The sequence below is a fragment of the Arvicanthis niloticus genome, chromosome 28 (assembly GCF_011762505.2).
Source record: "Arvicanthis niloticus isolate mArvNil1 chromosome 28, mArvNil1.pat.X, whole genome shotgun sequence".
In the NCBI taxonomy this organism is placed as follows: domain Eukaryota; kingdom Metazoa; phylum Chordata; class Mammalia; order Rodentia; family Muridae; genus Arvicanthis; species Arvicanthis niloticus.
The window spans coordinates 10,189,878-10,217,681 of record NC_133436.1 but is presented as its reverse complement, the minus strand read 5'-3'; the positions used below and the strand labels follow the sequence as shown (position 1 = coordinate 10,217,681).

General features: G+C 44.9%; 1 long non-coding RNA gene across 1 annotated transcript in view; it reads right to left on the bottom strand.

The window, feature by feature from the left end:
• Nucleotides 1–23,271, bottom strand: part of LOC143440078 (uncharacterized) — a 29,151-nt gene extending 5,880 nt beyond the window's left edge. The window contains exons 1-5 of the long non-coding RNA XR_013107971.1: nt 22,947–23,271; nt 17,797–17,860; nt 17,054–17,231; nt 16,315–16,435; nt 2,130–2,323 (exon numbers count right to left, since the gene is read on the bottom strand). This is a non-coding gene — a long non-coding RNA (uncharacterized LOC143440078). The remainder of the gene's footprint in view (nt 1–2,129; nt 2,324–16,314; nt 16,436–17,053; nt 17,232–17,796; nt 17,861–22,946) is intronic.
• Between the last annotated feature and the right edge of the window lie 4,533 nt (nt 23,272–27,804).

Genomic DNA, 27,804 nt, shown 5'->3' with positions numbered 1-27,804 from the left:
TGACCTCCCAGAGACTTTTGTCTAGCTTCTGGATTTTGTCACTTTGATCAGTGAGAAAGTCAATCCCTGTGTGGTTTTCACATGTGTTACAGTATTTATTGACGTTTTGAAGCAGTGGAATAGCACCCAGGTCTTCACACACACCAGACAAATGCTCTGCCGCTGAGCCACATCCCAGCCTGTATCTCTATTATGTGAGAAGCAGAGCCCTTGTGTTCCTCTCTGCTCCCTCTGCTCTCCTCCACCTCTTTCTCTGCTCTCTTTTGCTTCCCCTTCTGCTTTACCCTTTCTTTCAGTTGTCCTGGAACTCCCTGTGTAAATCCATGAGTGTCAAATCCATAACGATCCTTTCTGCCTCCAGAGTGCTGGGATTACAGATGTCAGCCACCATGCCCAGCTTTTGCTCCTTTTTCTAACAGACTTTTAAATCCTTTCTGACCCTTGACCTTGAGGTCTTTATAAAGCTGTTAGTGTTCTATTTCTCATATATGTTGTAAATACATTCTTTTTGCTTTAATCTACAAAAAAATAAAAGAGCCTGCTTTAATTTGTCTGAGGTTGAATCTGCAAGTCTCTGTTACCATTTGGGTCTTGAAGCACAGACAGCTCCCCACACCCATGCTAGTATGGCACCTGTGTGTTTCTTCTTGCAATTCTTAGGAATTTTGTCTACTCTTGTATATGCAGTAAGGCGTGAATCCATTTATATTTTCCTAAGCAACTATCTAATTTCCTTATTTAATTTTCTATTGCTATGACTAAGGCAACTTACAAAAGACAGCATTCAATTGGAGGCCTGTTTACAGTTTCAGAAGGTGAGTCCATGACCATCATAGTACAGACCGAGTAAACAGGCAGGCTGGCATGATGTTGGACCAGTAGTTGAAACAACCATGAAACAGAGAGAGTTAACTGGGAATGGTGTGGGTTTTTGAAACCTCAAAGCCCACACCATTCCCAGTGACACATCTCCTTCAACAAAGCCACACCTCCTAATCCATCCCAAACAGTTCCATATTCAGATAGATGAGCCTATGGGGGTTAGTCTCTCCAAACAACCACAACAGATGTCTCCGTTTCATTTTTAAGTCTAGCTTGAGTGATTTAGGATGTTACATGTGCCATATAACAATACAGTGAATTTGCATGTATTTTTGTAATGTGAGAAGCATTCTGGCTTGCTTTTCTTCCTTCCTTCCTTCCTTCCTTTTTTCCTTTCTTCTTTTCTTCCTTCTTTCCTTCCTTCCTTTCTTCTTTCTTTCTTTTTTTTTCAACACAAGTTTATAGTTTTGGCTGTCTTGGAATTTGCTCTGTAAACCAGGCTTGCCTTGAACTCAGAAGAAATCTGCCTACCTCTGCCTTCCAGATGCTGGGATTAAAGGTGTGTGCCACTGCAACCCAGCACATTCTGGATTTTCTATTTGGTTTCACTGGTCTGTCCTTTGATATGATAATGCCATGTGCTTAATTATAGAGAGTTTATGGCATGTTTAATATTTAGAAGGTCCAATCCTCCATTAAATATTAAGGACCTTCCTAGATACAATTGCAGATTTATTTTTCTATTCGAACTTTAAAGTCAATCATGTAAACCTTAACTTTGTCAATGATACTTATGGGATAAATGGCTAATAATATAACTCAGATTTAATTGGCTTCTTTCCTACAGGCAGTGTGATAAATGGCATATAGCATGTGTCTCAGTTAGGGTTTCTATTGCTGTGATAAAAACACCATAACCATAGCAGCATCAGAGAGAAGTGTTTATCGAATCTCACAACTCACAGGTCAAACTCCATCAGTGAGAGATACCAGAACAGAAACTGAAGCAGACGTCATAGAGAATGCAAAGTTTGCTGGCTTGCTCTCCATGGTCTGCAAAGTTTGCTTTCTTCTGTGCCCCAGGACTACCTGCCCAGGGATGGCACTTGACACAGCAGGGACTTTTCATGTCAATCATTAATCAAGAGCATGCCCCACAGACAAGGCACTCCCTTTTCCTAGATGACACTAGGTGGACTTGATAGAGAACCAATCTGATTGTTCTCTTATTCAATGACTGTGTCATGTACTTGTTAAATGTTTCAGTAAAGGGCCAGTGAGATGGCTCAATGGGTAAAAACACTTACTGCATAGGCCTGGAAATCCAAATTCAATCTCTGCCATCCATGTCATGATGGTGATGATGGTGGTGATGATGATGGTGGTGGTGGCGGTAACAATGGTAATAATAAACATAGTATATTTAGGTATGTTGCTGCATACTTATAATTCCAGTACTTGGGAGGCTGAGACCAGACTGGACCACACAGTGAGCGTCTGTCTAAAAAAAAAAAAAAAAAAAAAAAAGGGGGGGGGGCAGGGAGGTAAAATGGCTCAGTGAATAAAGGTGCTTGCCACCAAATCCGATGATCTGAGTTCAGTCCCTAGTACCTAAGTGATAGAAGAAGAAACTGAACTTCCATTGGTTGTCTTCTGACTTCCATGTGCACTCTGTGTCACACAGTCATGCACACAGATAAACACAATAAAAAGAAAATCTTTTTAAAAATGAACAAAAAAGTTTCTAGCATACGCTCTTGCAAGGGTTTTTATGACAATCTCTTATCATCAGAAGGACTGAGACTGGAGTAGAGTTAGGTAACACATCTGCCTTCAGGGAGACTAGTAAATAAATGCCTCCTCCCACATCAGAGGATCTATGGATCCTCCAAGGGTCAAATGAAAATGTGGGGGCTGGAGAGATGCCCTAGCAGTTATGAGCACTTCTTGCTCTTCCAGAAGACCCCTGTTCAACTGGTAGCACCCACCTGGTAGACAACAACTGTCAGTAACCTCAATTCCAAATAATCTGATACCCTCTTCTGTCCTCCAAGTTCGCAACATGCATTTGGTACACAGACCCATACACACATACACATTAAAAACACAATAACTTGTTTTTAAAAAATAAAGTAGATAAACACGAAAATGTCTAGGAGAAAGACCAAACCCACGATTGCCAAATCAAAGCAAGCTTTATTAAATACTGGCCAGGAAGACGGACACTAGCTCCATCCATACCCAGGGTTCCCAGAGATGGTGTTGAATTTTGCTAATCAGGTGCTTGTAAAGGCAAAACCCACAGGGCTGCGTACATCCTGCCTTCATCCAATCAGGGACAAGCACACACTCTGATGTACTTCCTGACTACACACCTGCCACCTATGTGTGATCAAGCACATCCTACTCAGCAGATGAATGGTGGCACAGAGAAATTATTAATTTCATTATAGCTCGGGCTACCTCCCAGCCAGCTCATCAGACGTAATTAACCCGACTGTGCTAGTACACACCCTGCTGCGTGGTCCACTGCCTCTCTCACTCCTGGTAAGTCCAGTCTCCACCTCTGTGTCCTGCTGGCAAATCCTCCTGCTCCAGAGTCTTCTCCCAGAGGCCCTCTCTCAGACTAGGAGTTCTGCCTTCCCTTTCCTGCCCAGCTATTGGCTGTCAGTTCTTTATTAAACCAGCCAGCGAGTGAGGAAGCTGTATGTTTACAAAATACCAAGGTCGTGTTAAACCATAAGAATGACAATACTAAAATCTGACCATTACTCAATGCTCTGCTGGGACAGAATTAACAGTTGAGTAATACAAAGACAACCTTTACACCGTGTACAAAAGGATTACCCCAACAATTGCCCTCAGTCACTTAGTCGCTTTTTTTTTTTTTTTTTTTTTAAAGATAGGGCTTCTCACTGAAACTGGAACTTTGCTAGAATGGCTGACCAGAAAACACAGTGGGGCTCCACCTGTGTCTGCCTCCCCAGTGCTGTGACTCCAAGCAGAGGCTGTACCATGCTTGGGTGGCCATGCTTATGCAGAAAGTACTTTACTGTCTGAGTCATCTCCTTAGCATCTCCCCTCCCCCCGAGTTGATTTTTACTGTTCTTCAGTCTGCCTGTTGATTTTATGGAGACTGAATTTTTCTAAGATTTTTAGCCTGTCATTCCAAAGGCCTCCTCAAAAATTATGTGCTTTAATTATACATTTAAAGATTTAAATTTAAAGTTTAAAAAGACTTAGTTATAAATCTTTTTAAGACTGAGCTGAACAAGTGATCGGGAAAATTAAATGGTTAGATTTAAAATGATTAGACTTCAGACATAAAACCACTAATGCCTGAAACAGGGTACGTGCTCAGTTCTGAGGACTGCCGCCATTTTTCTTACATAATCCTGACTGCTGAGCAAGGACTGGACCACCTGCCTTCTGACTTCAAGCCAGTGCCTGTGCACATAGCCCCCTGTGTCCATGAACTCAACATGAATCTAGTGGTTCATGTCACTCCTTAAATATATCAGTATAATTTCCAGGTATGATCACCAGCATAATTTTAAAACTCAACTCACACGATATGCAATAAAATACATAAGAAATGTGAATGTGTGTGTAGAGAGAATCTCTTTCTTAATAAGCATCCCTTGCCAATTAAAAAAAGCCAATGGCCAATGGACTGAGGCAGGAAATAGGAGGTGGGACACTGGCAGGAAGAGAGGATTCTGGGAAATAGTGAGGGTATAACAGACAGATTCAAGCTAGACACTAGGGGGACGGACATAAGCAAGCAAGAAATTGACCTCAAGATAGACTAAAAAGAGAAGAGACGGGAGGAGGGAGAGGAGATGCAAAGGAAGAAGCGGGCAGGACTGAGGAGAGGTAACTAACCAAGCGGTAGACATAGAACAGTTTGAATGGTTAAATAAGTTACGAGCTCGTCAGGGTAAGAGCCAAAGCTTGTGGCCTAGGCATTTGATGATAAGTAAGTAGTCTCAGAGTCGTCCTTCTAGGAGGAGGATCTGGGAAACTAAAAACAGATTTAATTATTTTAACAGGTGTCCTGGTTAGGATTTCAGTTACTGTGATGGAGACCATAGCCAAGAGCAACTTGGGGAGGGAAGGGTTTATTTCATCTTAGGGTTCTCAGGTCACAATCCATGACTGAGGAGCATCAGGTCAGGAACTAGAAGTGGGAGCCTGGAGGCAAGATGAGAGGAGACAGTGTGAAGGAATGCGGGGCACTGGCTTGCTCCTCCTGACTTAGTAAGGCTGCCTTCGTACACACTCCAGGACCACCTGCCCAGGGATGACACTGCCATCCTTGGGGGAGGCTGGACCCTCCCCCAAGGAATCATTAATCAAGAAAATGTTCTGTAAGCTTGCCTAAAGGCCAAACTTATAGAGGCTCTTTTTTATTTTTCAACTGGAATCCTCTCTTCTCAGATGACTCCAGCTCTGTCAAGTCTACATGCCAACTAATGACACCCAGTGAGGTGTGGACAAAGCTCACTAGAAAGCCTCCCCACGCTCCCTTTTCCAGTGTATATCAAGTGCAAGTGAGTCTCCACAGAACCCTTCTTTCTGACACCCTGACTCCTCTCTTTACCATGGAGGCACCTCAGAGGATGCACCTCTCTGCTACTGGAAACACTGAAACACACAGCAAGGCACAGAGCTGCCCACCCAAGCATCTTATTCCTCTTGGCCCTCGTGATGTTACCGGTAGGACTGATGGGTGGTGGCATTTCCTGGGTCAGACTTATTCTTTCTGACCTCAAGGAGAATAATGAACTTGGTGTGAAGACAAATGACAGGGGCAGCCCAAAAGGGGAGCAAGCTATAGTGTCAGGCAGAACAGTATTCATTGCCGGGTTTCACTATTGCACCAGCTCCGTGATATGGACTGGCTGCGGGTCTCTCTGTGCCCATGCTCACACCGCCTACAAAACAGAAAGGAAGTGATCTTTCTGCAGAGGATCTGGTGCCTGGGTGAGGTGTGACTAAGAGGGACAGAAAGGAGATTGTGTATGTCAGGAGCCTGGTTTACAGCAAGCATACCATTAGTAACAACAGTCAGGAATTGGTTAACGCTGTAGTCCGGCTACACCAGACCTCTGGATTTTTCATTCTCTTCTCTCCTGTCTAGACGTAATGATCTTCTTTACAGGTGCAGACCCTTTTCCTGGTAGTAAATGATACTCTCGTTCCTTCTAGCATATGCTGAGCCAAGAAAAGATGACTTGGCTGTCAGCCCTGCTTGATTTTAACCAGGAAAAGCTGACTTGGAAAGTCTGGCATTACCACTCTGTCTAAGGTGACTTCAGCCTTAAGTTTCATTGTCCTGGGCCAGGAAAGAGAAAACCATCAGAAGACCATATATTTGTCTTCTTTTGTGAAACTAAAGGCAATACCATAAAAGACTTACTTTAAAGGGAAGAAAGGCTGGTGTTGTGTTTGTGAGCTATCCCCTCAGCTCATGTGTTTGGAACACTTAGCCCCCAAATGTTAGTTCTCCAAACTTCACTGTTTTCAAAGTTGTAGGAGGTAGGTCCTCGCTGGAGGAAATTCATCACTAGGGTAGGATTTTTATAGTCCAGCACCTTCCTCTTCTTGACTACAGATACAACGTAGCTAGTGACTCATGCTTCTTCCCCCATGCCTTCTCAGCCTTCACATGTCCCCTCAAACTGCAAACCAAGATAACCCTTCCCCCGCCTCAATCTCCTGTGTAGCTGTAATTATATCTGTACCACCAGGCCGAGCAGGACTCTTGTGTTCTACAGGATGCTGGGCATGAAGTGGTTAACAAGCAATGTCCCTAAATTTCTGTGTCCAGGAGTTAGATGCCCTATCTCTTTAAATTGCAAGTTATCAGGGGGCCACTTGCCTGACCAGTAGAGCATGCTGTTGTCAGAACACTACTCTTCCTGTCAGTCCTGCCAGTCAAGAGCAACAAACAGGCTCCCAGCATTAGCTCAGAGAGAGACTCAGAGCCAGGGGCTGCCTGGCTGGAAAGAGAGAAGGGGCCTATAATGACAGTGCAGGGAGAGGGGCAGACATCTCTACAGCTTTTGGGAAGTAGCCAATTCAGACAATTAAGTGAAGAAAGACTGTTGCATAATGCTTAAACTCTGAGGACATGTATTCTACAAAGCCATGCTCAGCACAGAGCAGATGAAGTCAGAAGAAACCAGATAAAACACATGGTATAACACACACCTCTACTGATACATCCTGTACCTCCCCAAACCAATTACAGATATTGATGTTCTTAATACAATATTTTTATCTATTGTGGGAGAATTTCATACATGTATCTAATAGATTTTAATCAGATTCACTTCCGACACCTACGTATTGCTCTAGAGGTGGTGGGACCTGGGAGCATGGAGCCGATAAACAGGCAGACTAAAGGCTCGTGCTTTACTCGAAGTATCAGACAGTTTATACTCTGAGGGCTGAGAAGCGTCACCTGAGTAGAGTGTACAATCACAAGGGCAATCTGTGTGGTAAAAGCAGGTTTTCCCATAGAGGCATATGGACAAATAACAATAGCCAGTTGTAATAATCTAAGGTGAATTCAGTCTATCTACCATTTCTGGCAAGGGCACGAAATCACATTCCAAGAACAATTCCACGTTGTTGTTTTTGGTTTTGATTTGAGAAACTGAGGTCACAAGACCCTTGTCTTATTTCCTTACAAGCAGTCAGACGTCCCTTCCCACAGCGCCATTCTTGGACTGTGTTCCAACAGCACCCTTCCTCCTATGCCCTGTGTGGAAGGTTCCCTCTGCTCCCTAGCAACCTCACATTCTTTTATTGTTGTCATTATCTTTTCTCTTTTCTTGTTTGTCTTTTTCTTGCTTGCTTGAGCAACCACTGAATCTAATTAGCACTCTCTATATGCTCATGAGAAAGAGGCAGACATCTCTACAGCTTTTGGGAAGTAGCTGGTATATGGGCATACACTGGTATATGGGCAACCTACCAGAGGATAGCCCCTAAAGAAAACTGATTGACTCTCCCTCACCTAGAAGCAATCAACTGTAAATAGTTTGTGGTGTGCGTGTGCGTGCGCGTGTGCATGTGTGTGTGTGTAAGAGAAAGGGGGAGAGAAGATATGTGAGGGAGCATGTATGCCATGGCTCGCATGTGAAGATCATAGGACATGTGATAATTTGAATAGGTACGGCCCCATAGGCTCATGTGTTTGAATGTTTGGCCCATGGGGAGTGGTACCCTTAGGAGATGTGGCCTTATTAAGGATATGTGGCATTGTTAGGAGTATGTCACTGTGGAGGTGGGGCTTTGAGATCGCCTATGCTAAAGCTCTGCCCAGTGTGGAAGGACTCTCCTCCTGGATGCCTGGGAAACACAATCTCCTTCTGCTGCCTACAGCTCCAGATGTAGAACTCTCAGCTGTTCCTGCACCATGTCTGCCTGGACAGTGCCATGCATCTCACCATGATGATAATGGACTGAACCTCTGAAACTGTAAGCCAGCCCCAATTAAAATGTTTTCTTTTATAAGGATGGTCTTGGTGATAGTTTTCCTTTACAGCAATAAAACCCTAACTAAGACAGGAGACTTTACTTGAAAGAGTTAATTCTTTTCTTCAACCATTTGGATTCAAGAGATGAGAGCCATGTCATTAAGCATAGCATCAAGCATCTTTAACCACTGAACTACCCTGCTATCCCAGGAAATTTTATTATTTTATTAATTTCAACAATAGTAGTATTAAACATGTATTAACATATCTTGTAACACTGCCTTCAAACTTTCAGCTGATCTTCAAATTACAAACTGCTTTAAAAATTCTTTTTATATGTGTGTTGGAGGTGTGGTTGTGTGTGTGTGCTCTCGTGTGCACATGTGTGTGCAAGCATTGGAAGTCAGGGGTTAATATTAGCTGTCTTCCTTGGTTGCTCTGTGCTATAGTGTTTGAGACAGGGTCTCTCACTGAACTGGACCTTGCCCATTTAGCTAGGTTAGCCATTCAGTGAGACCTTGGGATCTTCTACTTCTCCCAAAGTGTTTGGTTAACAAATATGTGCCACCATGCCCAGCTTTTGCATAGATGCTGGAGTGGAAAATCTCTTCATCAAAGCCTTGCAGAGAGAGGCAAAATAAACTCACACAAGAATTAATGTCGAATGAGAATGTCTATATACTCAGTCAACACTAGATGTGAAATTAAATTTCACCTCTATAAAAAGTAACTCCTATTCATCAGATGTAATTGTTGTCTTAGAGGCTTACTGCTGAATCAACTCACCCTTTCTAGCTCTTTCTGAACTCTGGTTGGCTGGTTCAATTCAGATGTTCTAGCTCAAACTCTTCTCAAAGCTGACTGATTCAAATTGGCTTCTCTCAGCTTCTGACTGAATTGCTCAGTTTGGAAAAACTGCCCCTGGACTCTAGAAACTGAACTGCTCTGACCTGAACTGAGCTCAAGTGAACTGAACTCAGCTGAACTCCATGGCATTGCCTGAACTCTGAACTCAGCTGAGCTGCACTCACTGATCTGTCCCCCACTCCTGACTCACTGTGCCTGCTGTTTAAATAGCCTCTCTTTCCTGTCTGTTCTCATGAGAGTTGAGTCTATTCCATCTTTGTCTCATTCTGTCAAATCTTTCTCTGATTTGTCACTTTGTCTTCTCCTCAATTAGAAGTCACTTTCTTTTTTCTTTTTTTTTTGTTTTGTTTTTTTGTTTTGTTTGTTTGTTTGTTTGTTTGTTTTGTTTTTCGAGACAAGGTATCTCTGTGTAGCCCTAGCTGTCCTAGAACTCACTCTGTAGACCAGGCTGGTCTCAAACTCAGAAATCCACCTGCCTCTGCCTCCCAAGTGCTGGGATTACAGGCGTGCGCCACCACTGCCCAGCTAGAAGTCAGTTTCAAACATGGTTGCTTCCTTCTACAAACTAACTTTACCCTCATTGTTTGGGATTAAAGGTGTGTGTTAAGGGTATAGCTGTATTCCAGCCAGGGGGATTAAAGGTGTGTCGTCCCAGCTGGATCACACAGACCTGGGAAGTCTTTGGATGTGATTCCTTGCCAGTGCAGCCATGTTCCTCGATTAAAATTTTTCTACAAACCTTTCCTTGGGGGTAAATTCCTATTACCTAGTGACCCTTTGACACAATCAGAGGAGGAAGTCTCTGCCCCGTGCATATGCTTCCTTTGACTAAAGAGAAAGATAGTTCCCGGTTGGTAGCAGTGCAGAGGGACTAAGATCTAATTTGACCTTTTGTTACACAAGCTTTAAGATCTGGAGAAATTTATGTAAGCTTTTCGGGCTTTAGTTCTCTTGTATGTAAAATTAGACTGGGCCTACATCATGAAGACACTGACAATTAGGTAAGATAGTATATGCAAAGGGCTGAGTACTATACTGAGTGCATGTGGGTACTGTACTGAGTACATATACTTTGTAATGCAGAGTAAAGAGACAGGAGTGATAACTGTCCATAATGACAGTCGTGCCAACTCAAATTTCCATTCCTGATCAGTGCAGATCTTCCCTTCAAAGTAGCTTCAGGCACTAACACTATTCAAACCTTAGAAGAAACTCCAACTGAGATGGAGGTAAAAAAAAAAAAAAAAAAAAAACTGAGAGTCCAAAGAGGAAAACAAGAAGGGAAGAAATCCATCTTCAATAACATTTTAAAACTACTTAGGAATAAACTTAGCAAAGGAGATGAGAAACCATAAAGCAATGATTCTTTGAGGTGTTCAGGGGACACGAATGAGGTGCTATCTGTCATTGGGATTAGAGTTAATATTAAAAATGTCTGTGCTAACTCCCCAAATTGATAAATTCAGTGTAATTCCTGCCAGAGTCACACCAGGATTTTCTATAGAAATTAGAGGGAAAGACACTAAAATGCACACACGCACACACACACACACACACACACACACACACACGCCATAAATAGCCAAAACAACCTTGATAAAAAAAAAAAACATAGTTTCTCATTTTAAAGTATACTGTGAGCCTCCCATAATTAAAACAGTGCTTAAATACTATTCTATTGCCATGAAGAGACATCATAACCAGGGCAACTCTTATTTAATTTTTTTAAAAAAGCATTTGATGTGCTGCTTGCTTACAGTTTTAGAGGGTTAGTCCATAATCATTATGGCAGCCAGGAGCAGTAGCTGAGAGCTTCACAGCCTGATCCTCAGGCAGCAGGTGGAGAGAGATACACCAGGCCTGGCACGGGCTTTTGAAACCTAAAAGCCCACTTCTCCTGACACACCTTCCCCCAACAAGGCCACATTTTCTCATCTTTCCCAAACAGTTAAACTAACTGGTGACCAAGCATTCAAACACATGAGCCTATGGGGGCTGTTCTCATTCAAACCACCTCAAATGTATGAGAATAGCATAAAGGTAGACATACAGATGGACAGGATGGACAAGAAAGCTGAGAAGTAAACCAGTGTATGTATATATTTGGCCAACTGATCTTTAACAAGAATATACAGTAGGGAAGGGACAGTATCAACAAGTGGATTCAGGAAAATGTTATAGTAACAAGCAAAAGAATAAAATCACATGTTTATCTTAAATCACTATACAAAAGATGAATCCAAAATAAACTAAGGACTTAGAATATAAGACTCAAGTCTGAAAAACTTCCTTAAGAAAACATGGGAAGACGGATGGCTCGGCAGGTAAGGTTGTTTACTGTTCTTGGAGGAGAGCCAAGTTCCATTTCCAGCGTTCACATAGCGGCTCACAACCATCTGTAATTCCAGTTCCAGGGAATCTGATGCCCTCTTCTGGCCTCTGCAGGCACTGCACATGTATGTGGTACACAGCCATACATGCAGGCAAACACACACAGGTGAAATAAAAACAAATCCATCTTTAAAACAAGCAAAGAAGCAAGCGAAGGGAAAACCTCACAGCATTCTATTTAGCTATGATCTCATGCATGTAGAGACAAGAGCACAAGGGGAAAAGTGAGACTTCCTTCTTTCTAGAAGCTTCTGCACAGCCAAGGCATAGCAAGAGTGGGGAGGCAGCCTACAGAACCAGAGACTGTATTTTCAACTTATCATAGATCTGATAAGTGGTTAGTATATAACTATATAAAGGACTTCTGCAACTCAACAGTAAAAATTAAAAACTTAATAACAATTTTAAGAAGGGCAAAGGTGGGCGGGAGAATTGGCTCAGTGGTTAAGAGCACTGGGTACTCTTCCAGAGGCTCAATTCCCAGGAACAACATGATAGCTTACACTTGCCTGTAATCACAGTGCCAAGTGATGTAGCGCCTCCTTCTGGTTTTCATGGGTACTGCATACATGTGGTACACAGATATTCTACAGGCAAACCACCCATGCATGTAAAATAATTTTCTTTAGAATGGACCAAGAGCTTGCTATTTCATTCCTCCAGGGAAACTATTTGCTGACCAACAAAAATGTAAACAATTCAACTTTACCATCAGGAAAATAGAAGTCAAAGCCACAATGGCTTGTCATCTCATACGTGTTCAGATGGCTATTTATCTTAATTTAATCAGTGTTGAGGGGCTGTGGAGAAATCAGAACCTCTGTACACCACTGGCAAAGGTGCCAAATGGCACAGATGTTTTTTCTTCAAGAAATTAAAATGTGATCTACCACATGATTTGACAACCTGGAGTTTACTTGAGAGACTTGAAAGCTAGGTCTCAGGTGTGTCAGCACTCGGTTGTTCACAGCAGTGTGATTCACAGCAGCCCAGCTGTGGAAACTATCTAAATGTCCAGGGGGTAGGGGGGAGTCTGAAGGCAGAACTTGTGCACACACATAGTATAGAATACCTTAGCAAGGATTCTGGTTTCTTAAAAACCCAATTGTCTTATGTGACTATGTTTTTGTTTTAGTCCCGGGTGTGAGGTATGGGCCTGCTTCAGTTTGTCTATGGCCACTATGACTGTCTCCTGCTCTAGGAAAAGCAATGTCAGCTACAGATAGTTTACATTCAGACTTCTTGGGACTCTGAAGAGGATATAAATGGGAGAGGCCAAGGTGGTCTGTGGCTGCCCTCGCTACTGCTGCCCCTCCTGCTGCTGGTCCCACTGACTGCTGATTCCTGCTGCTGCATGTGCTATTGATGGATTGCTGGATTGCTGGGTTGCTGGATTGCTAGATTGCTAGATTGCTGGTTGGAGATATTCTGACAACAAAGATTAGACTTGTCCCAGGAAACTCAAGGCTCCTGATCAGCAGGAAGTAGTCTGAAGAGGTCTATACCCCCTTTCCCCTCTAACCTTCTTTCTCTCTTACCTAGTGTTGGGAGATGGGGTTGAAAGGGTGGTAGATATAAGAGCTCAATAGTGTAGCCCAAAAAGTATGCCTAGAGAATATACTCTTCCGCCTTGGGAAGAGATCCTGCAGCATGAGACACCATGGATGTACCTTGAGGTCATTGGCAGAGGTGAAACAAGCTCAGACACTGAAAGATAAATACTGTATGATGTGCCTAACTTACATGAGGTGCTTAAAATGATCAGATTCACTGAAAAAAAGAGAACAGTGTGATTTATTGCCAGAGATGAGGGGCACATGAAGAGTTGGGTTTTCAACAGGGATCCACTTGCAGTTATAGTTACACTTAAGTAAGTCCTAGACACCTGCCGCCAGTGTAGTTAAGACTGTGTGCTTGAAAGCTCAAGAAGATGGCTCTTATGTTGGAGAAATGCAGCTGGCTCTGAAGAAGGTTGTAGTTGGTGCTTTTGCTGCTGCAAGAACACACCATAGCCCAGGTGGCTTATGGGAGAAGAGGGTGGCCATGGTTCTTGAGGGAGCATGCATAATGTCAGGGAAGGCATGTCATCAGGGGCCAGAACAGGAGACTGAGTTGTCATATCTTTAATCACATGCTGAGAGAGAGAACAGGAAGTGGGCCAATAACCCAAAGCCCACCTCCAGGCACATACTTCCTCCAACACTGTTTCAAGTCCTAAAGGTTCCAGAACTCCCCAAACAGTCCCACCAACTGGGGACCAAGTGTTCAAATACCTGAGTGTATGGGGACATCCTCAGTCAAACCACCACAGCAGACAATTGTGAGGCATGCAATACTGGGTAGGAGACATCCAGATTTAGCTCTGCCTAAACAAGGAGACTTAGAGGCTCAAAAGTAGAGTGATTCAAGAGAGTGGATTCATTAATAGCTGCACATGGTCAGCTATCCCCATGCCTTCACCTAACTAGATACCACAGAACAGTTTTGCTGTGAGTTCCTCCCCTTACCATCTCTAGGTAGCTGCCACATTCCGAGATGAGAAACAACCGTGACAAAGTCCTTAGGAGAAGTAGGGACCATCTTTGGTAAGGGCAAGACATCTTCACAGCCCCCACCAAAGTCCTTCCACTGCCTCCATGTCTGGTGAGAAGCCCTGTTTTTATTCCTAAGTCTGCCATGTCTCTGCTACCTTTGCTCAGACTCATTAACACTCTGTGTTGAGGGCAGGTATGGGAATCTCAACTAAGACAGGGTCTGGACAGCAGGGAGGAAGTCAGAGCTGTTAAGAACCCAACAAACAGGTCTGTGTTTATTTGACACCTCTTGTTTTGAGACGCAGAGTGCTTTCTTGACACTGAGGCTATGCATAGGGTACGTGGCATACAAAATGAGCCCACATCCACAGTGAGGAGACAATATTACCACAGTCAAGCTCAGCCTTGTGCCTTTGGGTTTTGAAGCAGAGTTCCTAAGGAAAGGCTGCCCCCCATAACTACTCTGACACTTCAGTGTCAAGGCATCAAAATGTCAGAGTCAGAACACTAGGAGAAGGAGAAAAAAGACTGGATATCCATACAAGGATATCCATACCGCTGGAGACATTATCTGAAACAAAGGCCAAGCCCATGACTAAGGTGACCCCTGCCAACCTCCTAAGCTCCCAACATTCCCCTCTCCATATCTAACAGGAAACATATGGGGGCACACAGACACACACACACACACACACACACACACACACACTGGCCCAACCAAGTTCCTAACACTCCCCTCCCCATATCTAACAGGAAACACATGAGGGCACACAAACACACACAGACACACACACACACACACACACACACACACACACACACACACTGGCCCAACCACTCTCCAGTTACAACTTCCAGGAAACTATTCCAGGAAGTGAAAGCATTTCCGGAAGGAGCAACATCTCAGGGAAAGGAAGTGCTGCCCTGCACAGGAAGTTCTGTCAGGGAAGCAGTTGTCCAGGGCAGATGGCCCCAGCATCCTGAAGGAAGCTAGCTGCCAACAGTCTCAAACTCTGTGGCTGCTGCTCAGAACTAAAGGTCAAAAGAGTCACCTTACCTAATTGTGAACTTCAGAATCTAAATTAGACGACTTTAAATTTGGCTAAAATAACTGTTTGAAAGGAAGATGTCTGAGCAATGCTATTGTTATCCCTAGGGCTTCCCAGAGGCCCCAGAGAGGGCCTGCCTACTGCTCTGAAGAGACAGTCAGAAGGGAGTCATGCCACGAGAAGTGACCCAATGAGTTCCTTCTCTCTGCTTATTGATGGGAAGGCTCCTAGAATCTAGGGCTTGCCCAAACATCCATCAACTGCCTGAATTTAGGTAGCAAGTGTGACGGTTCTTCAAATTTAGAATACAAGTGTAACTGCTGCTCTGTCTTGCTTTCAGGAGAAGCAGAAGGGTTTTTGATCTGCCTAAAACCAAAGAACAGCTGCTTCAGCCTCAATCCGCACAGCTCAACTCTAATTGTATTCAAAATGGTGTCTATGTCCGTCCCAGGATTCTTGCTACCCTGAAAGAATTCTCCAGCCGGGCAGTGGTGGCACATGCCTTTAATCCCAGCACTTGGGAGGCAGAGGCAGGCGGATTTCTGAGTTCGAGGCCAGCCTGGTCTATAGAGTGAGTTCCAGGACAGCCGGGACTACACAGAGAAACCTTGTCTCGAAAAACCAAAAAAAAAAAAAAAAGAATTCTCCAAAATATTCAAAGTAACCCATTTCTCCTGGCAGATATGAAGATGACATGAACCCTAGCCTTGATCCCCAAGATGTGGGTTCCTGAAAAGGAACAGGGTGAAGAACCTTTAATCCCAGGACTTAGGAGGCAGAGGCAGGTAAATCTATGAATCTGAGGCCAGTCTGGCCATCCTGGTCTACCAAGTGTGTTCCAGGACAACCACAGCTAAACAGAGAAACCCTGTATTGGGGGAAGGGGGGACAAGCTCAGTCTCTGAGTCACATCTACCAGATTTTTTTTCCTGTGAAACTAGACTTTGTTTCAAGTGTGACCTTTGAGACAAGACATACCATCAGCTGACTGAGAAGACTGGCCCCGACAGTCACAAATGATAACAGTGGCTGTCTGGCTGCTAAGACAAGTTATGTTGTATTTTATAAAGCCATCCTTGCTGGTGTGATTGAAAGAGTCATCTTAGAAAACATGTATCTCTGTCCTCCATAAATGACAGAGCTCCAGAGAAGTATAATTACCTTCATCCACTGCACTCTGGTCTGTCACATCAAGACAACAATGTTATCATCTGTGTGCATCCAATTCTTCCGATTTTCAGTACTGATTATACCTTTCCAAGGTTCTCAAGATGTCTTGGTACTTGAAAGAAGACCTTGAGGATTAGAGTCACATCTGTGCCCTGATACCTCCTGAAAATGCATGCAAGGTACTAGATTCTCTAGCTAGCAAACCAATACTCTTCTGAAATTGAGCCACAGACTGAGTTGAATCCCTAGGGGGCAACATAGTCAAATACATTGGAAGGATCTACTTCAAGCCAGTAGAGGGCGAAAGTCACAGGGACAGAGGCTTTCCTCTGCAGACTAGGAAGCTGTGCCAAGAAGCCCACAGAGGCAAGGCTGTGAACCCTGAATGACAATCCAGCTAAATTTGGTGGCCGTTCCCTTGGGATTCAGCATAATGTATGTTTGTTACATTGTCTCATACATGGCCACATTAACTTTGGATCAGCAACTAATTGACAAACAACCCTCACATCCAGCTAAAAATACTTGCAACATATTATTTACATTTCACTTTCTCTAGTCAAAATCAAGACAGTCAAAATAACAATTATAATAATGAACACTGCTGCAGGAATATTCTAGAAAAAAAATGAAGTAACTTAAGCCTTAAAAGTATCGTTACTCATTGTTGTGGTTTAATCCCTATGTGCTTCAGTCTCAGCCTCAACTATCATCCTAGCCTCCCACTCACCCAAGAAGCAGCAACTTGCTGGAATGATGGGCCCAAGTCACACTGCGTGAGAGAGGTGACACTCTTCTGATTCAGCCTCAGGATCCTCTCTCTTAGCCACCTCCTCCAGTCACCATCCATGCCTCCTTCAGCCAACACACTGAATTAGCTACTCCCTAAAGCCTCCACCCAGTCCTTGCTGCCAGAGAGAGAGAGAGAGAGAAGTCAACAAAACACAGGCTTCTTGTTGAAGAGCTCATTTTCCAAAGGAGCACAGAGACTAATAGAGAGATGGTTGTGTTCTGGTTTAGCATGGCCAAGGCCTCTTCTCTAAAAGTTGCCCAGTGCAGACTGCGCTAGCTTCCCTAAGTGTGTTAACTTCTCATCGCTGTGAAAAAAAAAAAAAAAAAAAAAAAAAAAAAAAAAAAAAAAAAAAAAAAAAAAAAAAAAAAAAAAAAACCAGCCTAAAGGAGAGAACTTGGTTTTGACGCTGTTGTTTTGTGATGCTGGGGAATACACAGAGGCATTTGTGCTAAGGAGATGCTCTACCACTGACATATACCTACCCCCAGCATCATTAGGAAGGTTTGCTTTGTTTTATAATTCCAGAGATGTCTGAAAATGATTAGCCAGTCCTGTTGCTCCGGGCTTACAGTGGCACAGTGCATTATGGTACAAACACGTGGTAGAAGTCTGCTGCTTACTTTACAGCAGCCAGGAAGCAAAGGGAGAGAGAGGAAAGGGGGCTGGGTTTCCAATATCACCTTCAAGAACATGCACGCAGTGGCTCAGTCCCTTCCGTTAGGGTCCGTCAACTCCCATCAGCACCTGGGATAGAGAGCAAGACTAAATGACATGAGTCCTTAGGTAGTGCTCCAGATCCAGAGCATGGCAAAGGTTAATGAGCACTTGAGTAGCCAGAGTAGCCGTCGAAGGCTTTAATGGCCCTGTTTATTTTCCTATCATGTGTTTCCCAAAATGTCATAGTCAACAAGGAGCACAGGTGGGGAGATGGGGCCAGCTCTACTTTGCCCCTATTGATCTGACAAAGGCCATGGCCAAAAACAACGTGGGAGCAGGAAAAGGGCAACTGAGTAAGGAAAGACTTTATTCTGTCTTCCACGTTAGAGTTCAGCATGAAAGAAGTCACAGCAGAACTCAAGGTAGGAAGCTGGAGGCAGGAACTGAAGCAGACCGACAATAGCTTGCTTACACAGCTTGCTTTCTTATACAACCAGGGTTATACAACCCTGGTTCTTATACAACCAGGACTACCAGGCCAGTGGTGGCGGTGCCCACAGCCACCCCAGCCTGCCCTTCCCCAACCCCACCATCAGCCTGCCCTTCCCCAACCCCACCATCAACCATTAATCAAGAAAATGTCCCACAGACTTGCCTACAGGACAATCTAATGAAGCATTTGCAAACACACATACACACACACACACACACACACACACACACACACACACACACACTTAACCTCTATGCTGCCTTGATTCCTACCTATACAGCTATCCTGGCAAAGTGGCCCCTGAACTAAATTTTTTAAAGGTCAATTTAGGCCGGACATAGTGATGGATGCCTTTAATCCCAGCACTCTGGAGGCAGAAGTAGGCATATCTCTGTGAGTTTGAAGCCAGCTTGGTCTACAAAGTGAGTTCTAGGATAGCCAGGGCTGTTATACCGAGAAACTCTGTTTCAAATAAACAAACAAAAAATCAAATTTAGTGAAGGAGCGAATGGTCTTGGCACCGTGGCATGGAGGGATTCTAAGTCTACAGAACAGCACTGGCATTAGCGTTCTGAAACAGACAGGTCCCTGTGGCCAAAGCGCAGGTCTGAGGATGCTGGTGACAAGAATGCCTTTAAGGAGCAGACAGGTGCTAGGTCACCTGCCAAGAAGCACAGATGTCATTTGGAAAGCTAACGGGAAGTGACAACATCAGAAATGTGGCTTCAGAACCTTTCTTCCGGCAGTATGGAAGATGGATTCAAATTCCGAAGGTCCGAGGATAGAGAGAGCACTGGGAGTTCCTGGTTGCTGAGCCAGGAGATAAATGACAGGCTAGAAGTCGCTGGACTAATGAGGCATCAATGAGTGGCAGAGGCACAATCCAGGGATGACTCAAAGATTCTGGCCTGTGTCACCAGGCAGATGGTGACATCATGTACCCTCAGTGAGCTTCAGCAGTGAGTCCGCAGCTTATTAGTGCTCTGCTATCACCCATTGGGTGCTGAGCACCCGGGCTGCAGCCAGTTTGAGCATGGACAAGGAAGTGATAAAAAAATGATCTGGGAGGGGTCGCCATGCAGCAGGAAGCCGCATGTGGGCAACTGGAATTCCTGATGAGGAAGGGACAAAGAACCAGCTAGCAAGGAGGGGTTGCTATGCAGCGGGAAGCTGCACATGCGCAACTGGAGTTCAAAGGTGAGATTGGCAATGGAAGTACGGATCGGGGACACGCTGACCTTTAGAGGAAGAGCAGAAAACCAGAAGAAACCCTGGCCATGTCCTGAGAAACACCATAAGTAAGGGGCCAAGAGAGGAACAAGAGCCTTCGGGAGTTTGGAAAAGCTGCCAAAGAGAAAACAAAACAGTAGAGTTGTAGAGTATCAAAAGACGGGGCGTGGTGGGGGGCAGTCCTGCTCCCTGAGAAGCCGCGCAGAGTAAGGACTGAAACTTAGCTGTCAAATTTATCAAAAGAAGGAGCAGTAGCATCACTGGCTGGCAGGAATCCTGGGATCCGTGAATGAAATGCAGCTGAATTCTAGGAAAGATGGGGCTACGAAATGAGCCCAGCTGCTGTACTGGAAATGACCCAGATGGGCTCCGGAGGGCCGGTTTGATGGTTCGGGAAGTCTGTAAGCTGGTTACTAACACCCAGCCGTTATTACAAGTTAAATGACAGAAACTTACAAAACGGAGAAGTTATGCTAAAAAGAAGGGTAATAAACAACCTAGTTACATCACTTCCTTGTTAGGTATGATTTCTTATCACTGATGCTGCCGAGGTTACTCACATACATTCTGCCTGCGTGTAGGGAATGCTATATAACCATGGGCTACCACACGTCTTCCTGACTCATTCATCGACACGGGGAAGGCTCTAAACTGGTTTTGGTAGAAAGCGTTCACTCAATGAGAATCAGCAAATATACACTCCAGAGCCCTTTCTTTCCAGACGCCTGGTGCCAGGATACCACTGTAACTGAGCCACAAGGTGACACCGTGGGAAGTATCCAACCCTTCAAGTCTGGCCCACAGTAGCACTGACCACAATCTGTCTGTCAAAGCTGATCGTGGGTAGGTCCATCCAGCAGAGAAGGTTCTCTGCTTGCCGTGTTGGTGTTGTGGCTAACTGCCTAGGTATGGGATCTAAGGCCAGCTAGCACACAGAGAGGGCTTTGTGTCACAGAGGAAATGGATTCCAGCTTCCTGGCTTGACACTGAGTGTTGGATTCTAGGCCCAGGAGAAACCCAGAGTTGGAGTAGAAGTCTAGTTGCTAGCTGGTCACCTAGACTGTACTTGAATAAGGGCAAAAGGCAGCAGCAGAAGGACTCAGTACCCCATTCCCAGATGAAGAGGGCTTCTCAGCTACTCACATGGCCCCTCCTCACTGTCCTTCAGCCTGGCCACATAAACCTATGGGAGGCTGTGGGGTATCTGAATGGGGAAGCTCGTGCCTGACAGCCAAGCAGTAAAAAGTGACATTTATTAAAGAAGAAGGGGGGGGAAAGGGAGGGAGGAGGAAAGGTTGAGAGAAGGAATGAGGAGGAGGAGGGAAGAGAAAGGGGAGGGGCAAAAGAGGAAAGGAGGAAATGGGGAAGGAAGAGGGGAGAGGAGAGTGGGGGGAAGGGGAAGCCAATAAAAATAAGAGGTTGTTTTGTTTTTTCATTGGACAACATGAATCACAGATGTATGAGTCACTTGCTACCCTTGAAAGCCCACAAGGGAAAGAAAGGCAGGAGGACACAGGGAGGACTGAGCACATCGCCTAGAGAGACTTTTTAAAAGGAGAAAGCCATCCAAGCGGCCTGGTTTTCGTTATTCCTTCTCATAGCATCTTCCACACGCCACTGGTTACACCCAGATGTGCAGCTCTGGGCCAGTTCTAGGTAACCAGTGGACTGTGCTGGGAGAGCTGACACTATGTTCTTCTTTAGTTCCTTTTTGTGGTGCTAGTTTCGGAGAACTTCTTATTTTTGAAGTGCTGGGGACATGTGTCACTTTTTCAGTCAGAGGACTGCGTGGATCGAGCCGCCCTCAGGGTTCGGTCTGTGTACCTCCCTGGGGTTTGAGGTGCATCATGAAAGACCCTGAATGTGCTCTGCCGAGGTTGGGAGAGAGATTACAGTGAAGTAAATCAGAAGCTAACTCCGAGTTGCCGCTTTCCTATTGTCGAGCACTACCCTGCATAGCAGAAGGCAGTTAAAACATAAAAAGGGGATTTGGGAAGAGAGTTGGGCTGGGGGGTGGGAGCGGGGGTGAGGTTGAAAGAGAATTGAATACAAGATATGGAAGGCTTGTCTGAGAGCAGGGTCTGGGTCATGTGAACTGCATGCAGCCCAAGGAGTGGCTTGGAGCCTCTGGTTCTCTATGTGAAATGGAGCCAAGCAGACCTGACCAGTACCCTGGGCTATCACCAGCACCCAGCAAAAGTAGGTAGGTGAAGGGACTGATATATCTGTGAGTGCTGACCGATTCAGGGGTGAGAGCCTGGGGGGGGTTGGGGTGGGGCTCTTTGTGCACGTGAAGCAGCTTTTGAGCTGGAATTGTCATTTCCAAGGCAGGTAAGTGTTTCTTCAGAAAGACAGATGACGCTGAGGTGAGACCTAGAAGCCAGGAAAGCAGATAAACAATGCCACGTGGGTAAAGGAGCAAAGAAAAAGGAGACTGGACTGTGCTCACATGAAAACACAGCTTTCACCTCAAATGGGGAGAAGAAAATATGAGTGCCCAGGGTCACCCCAAGTTCCATGTCCCAACTTGGAAGCAGTTTCATGAAGTGTTGTGGTCACAGAACAAAGATCAAGGCACTTAGGGACAGCCACCACACAGGGGAGCCAGCTCAGCCACAGGCCTTAGGCTCCTTTGGCTTGGTGGAAAACTAGGTCTGTTAAGTTAATACATTCCAAAGGTTTTTTTTTTTTTTTTAAATCTGTAGTCAGGATGTTAGGTGTGGAGAAGGGAAGAGGAAATGACTCCTTAGTGATCTAAAGATACCCCAAGATAAATTATAATTAGTCTCTGGATGGGTAACATTCCAAACTGTCAGATCATAGGTGTTTTAATCAGTTTTTACGGACACAACTTCTTTCCAGGAATTCTCCTTCACAAGCTAGGGGCACAGGTGGGCACTGGGGCTTTTTGAGTCCTGCCTCCTCTGTTGGGTTGGGCAGGGCAGAAGCAGCTGTAGGGGTGGCAGCCCCCACTTATAACCTGACAGATACCATAACCTGACAGATGATACCACTTATACCCAGAGGTCCCTTCCCTTTCAATTTCTTGGCTGCATTTTTGAAGCCTGGGTGTTTCCTCTATAAGGGAGGATGGCAGAAATCCTCAAAGCCCCATCAAATGTCCCAGGGAAACAGAAAAGGAAGCAAAGCACCCTGACCTCTTTCCACCCCACTACTGTGCGAGGAGGAAAACCAACGTGTTCTACGAGCTCTGTGAGTTTCTAGTGGGAGGGATCCGTCATCCAAGATGGTGATTAGTATCTCTGCCTCGTGTGCACGGGCAGGTTACCCAGGGGATGAGAAATCCTCAGTGGCAGCTTGCATTGCCCCATCAGTGAAGAGCAGTAGAAACACAGAAGGATCACCTAACCTTGCGACAGCTTCGTTCATCTTTTGGGGCAGCAAAATTCGGGAAAGTAAGTTAATGCCAAATAAAGGAAGCCGGCTTACCTTGCTAATGTTGATTCCCTCTGATGTGACTCTTAGTCCTGTAGGGTCCAAAGTTACCTTCAGTGTCAACCTTTGTCCTCCCTGGTGGAAGCGGGGCAGGGCAACATCCTTCGTGACTCTATGTGCTGAATCAGGCAAATGACAGAACAGAGAGCTCACCTCCGTCTTGACTCTTCCTGGTCACTTGAGTGCTCACCCATGTATGCCAAGGAGAGGCCTATTCGGGGAAGTGTGTCCTTCCCCACTCCCTACTCCACATGTAGACTGAGCCCTGGTACCTGAAAGATGATGGGAAGTTATGTTGACACAGTCCTGTGAGACTGTGTATTATTGACATGAGCACAGCCATGTTTTGGACACCAATGCCTCAGACCTATTTGAACTGCAAGACCTTTCTCCAGTCTACGTACAGATCTTGACGGAAGTTGACCTTCAACCAAAACCCCGTGCATTTAGAAAGTACCGACCACAGCTTCCTCTCCCCAGATAACTGTAGCCTGAAACTGCTCCCTTACAGAGACCACCTATGGAGATAAGCTAACCCATCTCTTCATCCATGCTCTATATAATAAACACATTAAGTTTCAGGACTAAGGCTTCTATGTCTCCATCTAAGTGCATTGCCACTGGGTCACACCTTACATTATTTATACCTATCTTAATCCTCTTGGCCCCAGTCAGATCATGACCAAAGCCATGTGGGTTTCTGCGGGAAGTCCTATCTGAAGGGACGTGAGGATGGTAGCATATTGATAATATTGACAGATTATCACCATTCCTAAACATGATCCACCTCCTACTTTCTGGACTCAGTGATGGGGGTCAGGGGCGGGGAGGCTGGGGTTCCTCTGACATCAGGTAAGAAGGAAGGGGTGTTCCCAGGCCAGCCCATCTCATAATAAAAACATTTTCTGCATAGGTCTCCAGACCTTCTCCATTGAGTATAGATAGCTACCGGCAGAGACAGGTCACTGTGAAGAAAGGTCTCACTCCCTCATCTACTTGTTACCATATGCAAGGTGAGGCTGGGTCAGATCTACTGAAAACAGCCAACAAGGGGCAGGCCAGGCAGGAAACCATGAATCTAGTGACTCACCTTTCCTACCTAGAAATAGCAGGTGAGTATCCCTGCTGGGTGAACCCCTTCTTCTCCATGACTCATTCCCCGCTGTGGTCCTTTCATGAATCTGCCCAGCAGATCAACCTATCTGCACCACTGAACAAAACCGGATGCCTCTGGACTTGGCAGTCTGTCTAAGTCACAATTCCTCAAAACACTAAGGTGTGACACTTTGCGGGTTAAGAAACAGGACCAAGGTATCTATCTATGCTCACTGGCAAATCCAGCAATCCCCTGGCTAGATTTCTAGGATGGCCCACAAGCTCCCCAGCCTCACAGCTGCCTATCCTGCAAACACTGCATTTACGAAGCCTACCAGAAACTCGGGAGGCAAGATTTCTAAGGCAGACAAGGAAGGAAAACAGAGGTCAGGGCTCACTAGAGACACTGACATACCTAAATATCAAATTTTTACCATGTAAATCTCCATCCCCACATAATGCAAATTTACACTTGTTTTGTATATGCACTGAATGAAGTTGAGTCTTAACTCTGAAATTCTGGGTCTAAAATAGTCTGTGGTGGCATTTCCGATACCTGCACCCTTCTGCACCCATTCACTGCCCCACCCATATTCAGGAATGTCTTACATAGGAATAACGGACAGATGCAGAAAAACACAACCTTCACATCAAGTCTAAGGAGCTTTCCTTTGACAAAAAGGACAGACAGTTCTGGAGAAGGGGCTCAGAAGTTAGGCTTGTCACTTCTCCAGAGGACCCAATAAGGGTCCTGGCACCCACATTTGGTGACTCACAGCTACCTGAAACTACAGCTCCAGGAGATCCAACAGGATTGAATGCCCTTTTCTGGCCTTTGAGGGCATTGGCACACACATGGCATACACATAGAGAGACTTGCACACACACATATACATACATACATACATACACACACACGTACACATACATACATATACACACATACATACATACATACATACACACACACATGTACACATACATACATATACACACACACATACATACATACATACATACACACACACATGTACACATACATACATACACACACACACATACATACACACATACATACACACACGTACACATACATACATATACACACATACATACATACATACATACACACACACACATACACATACATACATATACACACATACATACATACATACATACACACACATACACATACATACATATACACACATACATACACACATACATACACACATACATACACACACACATACATACATACATACATACATACATACATACATAATACATACAAACCTAAGAGCTTTTTTAAGCTAAGGGATAGATAGTTGCTAAAGCAGAAGTAGAGAATGGACTTCCTTCCAGCCCACCATAAGTTGGCTGTCTGCCCCCAGCCATGTTCAAAAGCCTTTGTTATAAATGTTTAGAGGAAGTAGACAGTAACCACACTAGGCTAAAAACACTCCTGGTTGCTGTATGTGGTTTTTGTAAATCAGTTTCAGTACGTCACATTTCCACCTCAGATGTGTGATAACAAGACCAAGATTACCCAGCAGAAGGATGTAGTATTATCCGACACCTGCCCATATCGTCTGTAGTTCCCTTGAGCAGACAAAGAATCATGAGTTGGCATGGCAGAGCATGGAGAACACAAAAATCTGCCTCTGGAGTAGGAATGACACAGGAATGTTGTGACAGGGGAGTGGCCCCAACATGTCCCAATGGAGGCCAGTTGTTGCCAGGACATTCCTTTGTACTATTCAGAATGAAATAACCAGGTGTCAAAAATCTACAGCCTTGCAACTAGGAGCTGTAAAATGTGCTGGCTGTGCCTAATAGCCTTGGCAAAATATAATTACAGATTCCACTGCTTGGAGAGTCTCCATGGAAATAACTCAAAACGAGCCTAAAATAGTAACAGAAGCTAATGGAAACCTGATGTCCATGTATTGAGGCAGGAGGAAAGCCAGGAGATAGCAGGCCAGCTAGAGGCAGAAAGTAGCCTCCAGCCCTCAGAGGCAGCCCCCGGCCCCACTCTCCTCCTCAGAGAACTAGATCTGAAATTTATCTGGCAAATATATCCACAGGGACATCCCTACCCACTGCAGAACCGTAGAGGCTTTGAGTGTTTGATTTAATTTTATTTTTTTCAACCGTTTGAATGTAGCTGAGTACTTTTCCAGAGAGAGACGACCTGGACTACATTGAGTTAGCATACTAAAACAAGAGCCAAAAATTTCCCATCTGCCCATGTTCCATCCTGACTCCCTTGCAGAAAGACTGTAATATCTGCTCATAAAGGGGCTGGGGGGGGCGGGTTATAATGGGAGCTGGGAACGCCTAAGTTGTAGCCTTCGGTGCTTCAAATCCCTTATTAAGAAGCCTTCGGTCCAGGAGATGCTTGGGGGCACATTTTCCCACTAAATCATTGGTACAAAAAAAAAAAATCCTGTAGAAGCCGTCTTTAATGGGCTACCACAGTCACCAAGACAGCATCTGTGATACTCACATATGTTACAGAAGATTTTAATGAAAAGAATAATTGGTTACGTTTCCTGCCACTCATTCGGTACTAACTGTAGCATGGCTTGGTCTAGAGGTGATTGCAAAGCTTCTTTCTACCTTGTTTTGGATCCTGACCTCTGCACACACAGGGACAGCTACTAAGTCATCTGTCCTGCTTACAGTAATTATAAGGGGTTGGCCTGGCATATGTCACCTGCCTCTGTCTATACATTGTTGAGTAGAGCAGTCATCCTGCTCAGGCCTGGCTACCCAATGGCCTTCCCAGAAAATGAGGTGGAACAAATAAATCTTTCTCATCACTGGAAGTGCAATGTGTCGATTGGATGCTTCCTACAGCCATGCCCTACATTTTGTCATTTGCATCGGTGACCATGGAATCTGGTCTCCAGACCCAAACAACGAAGTCCCTGAGGCTCCCAGCCATCAGTCCAGCCGGTTCAGAAGCCTGGATTTAGCTCCACCCTGGCTCTGTCTCCTTTTGCCTAGTTTGTTTTGCCCTGGGGGATTTCTGTCTCATGACTTGAACGGTCTTATTTACTCCAAGCCTGTGGCTTGGATTCCCATTTTTCCATGGGGCTGAGACTCCAGGCAGTGATGACACCCAAGCCTTGCAGCTTAAGGCAGGCACTGGCTCAGAGCAGACTGGTCAGAGGTTGCATGTGGCGTAGCTGTGAGATCTGGCTCTGATCAAATCAAGAATATGAACCTAGCCAGGGCTCTAGCCTTAGTGGATTATTGTCTCCGCCTCTGTGAAATGAGAGAAATCTCAAAATGATCATGTGATGCAAGGAAAAGATATCCAAGTATGGGCTTTGGCTTGGGATAGAGCCTCACTCAGCTACTCCTCACTTGCTCAGCTACTCCTCACTCACTCAGCTACTCCTCACTTGCTCAGCTACTCCTCACTCACTCAGCTACTCCTCACTTGCTCAGCTACTCCTCAGAGCCTTGCCCTCACTAAATTGTCCAGAAAACAAGGCGAGCAGGTTAACCAGGTAACAGTATCAGGCATGTGGCAAGTGTCAAAAGCGGCTTTATATTGTCCTCTTAACATAACCATTCCTGCTGTTGGAATCTCCTTTTCTAGTGAGCATAAACATTCTTTGTAATCTACAGTATACACTCAGAAAAGCCCCCTTGGAAAGTGGCTGGGCTGGCTGCCCTTTCTCATGCCACTCGAGGAAGGCATTTAGCTCTCTGGCACAAGTTCCTGCTCTGATCTTTCAGG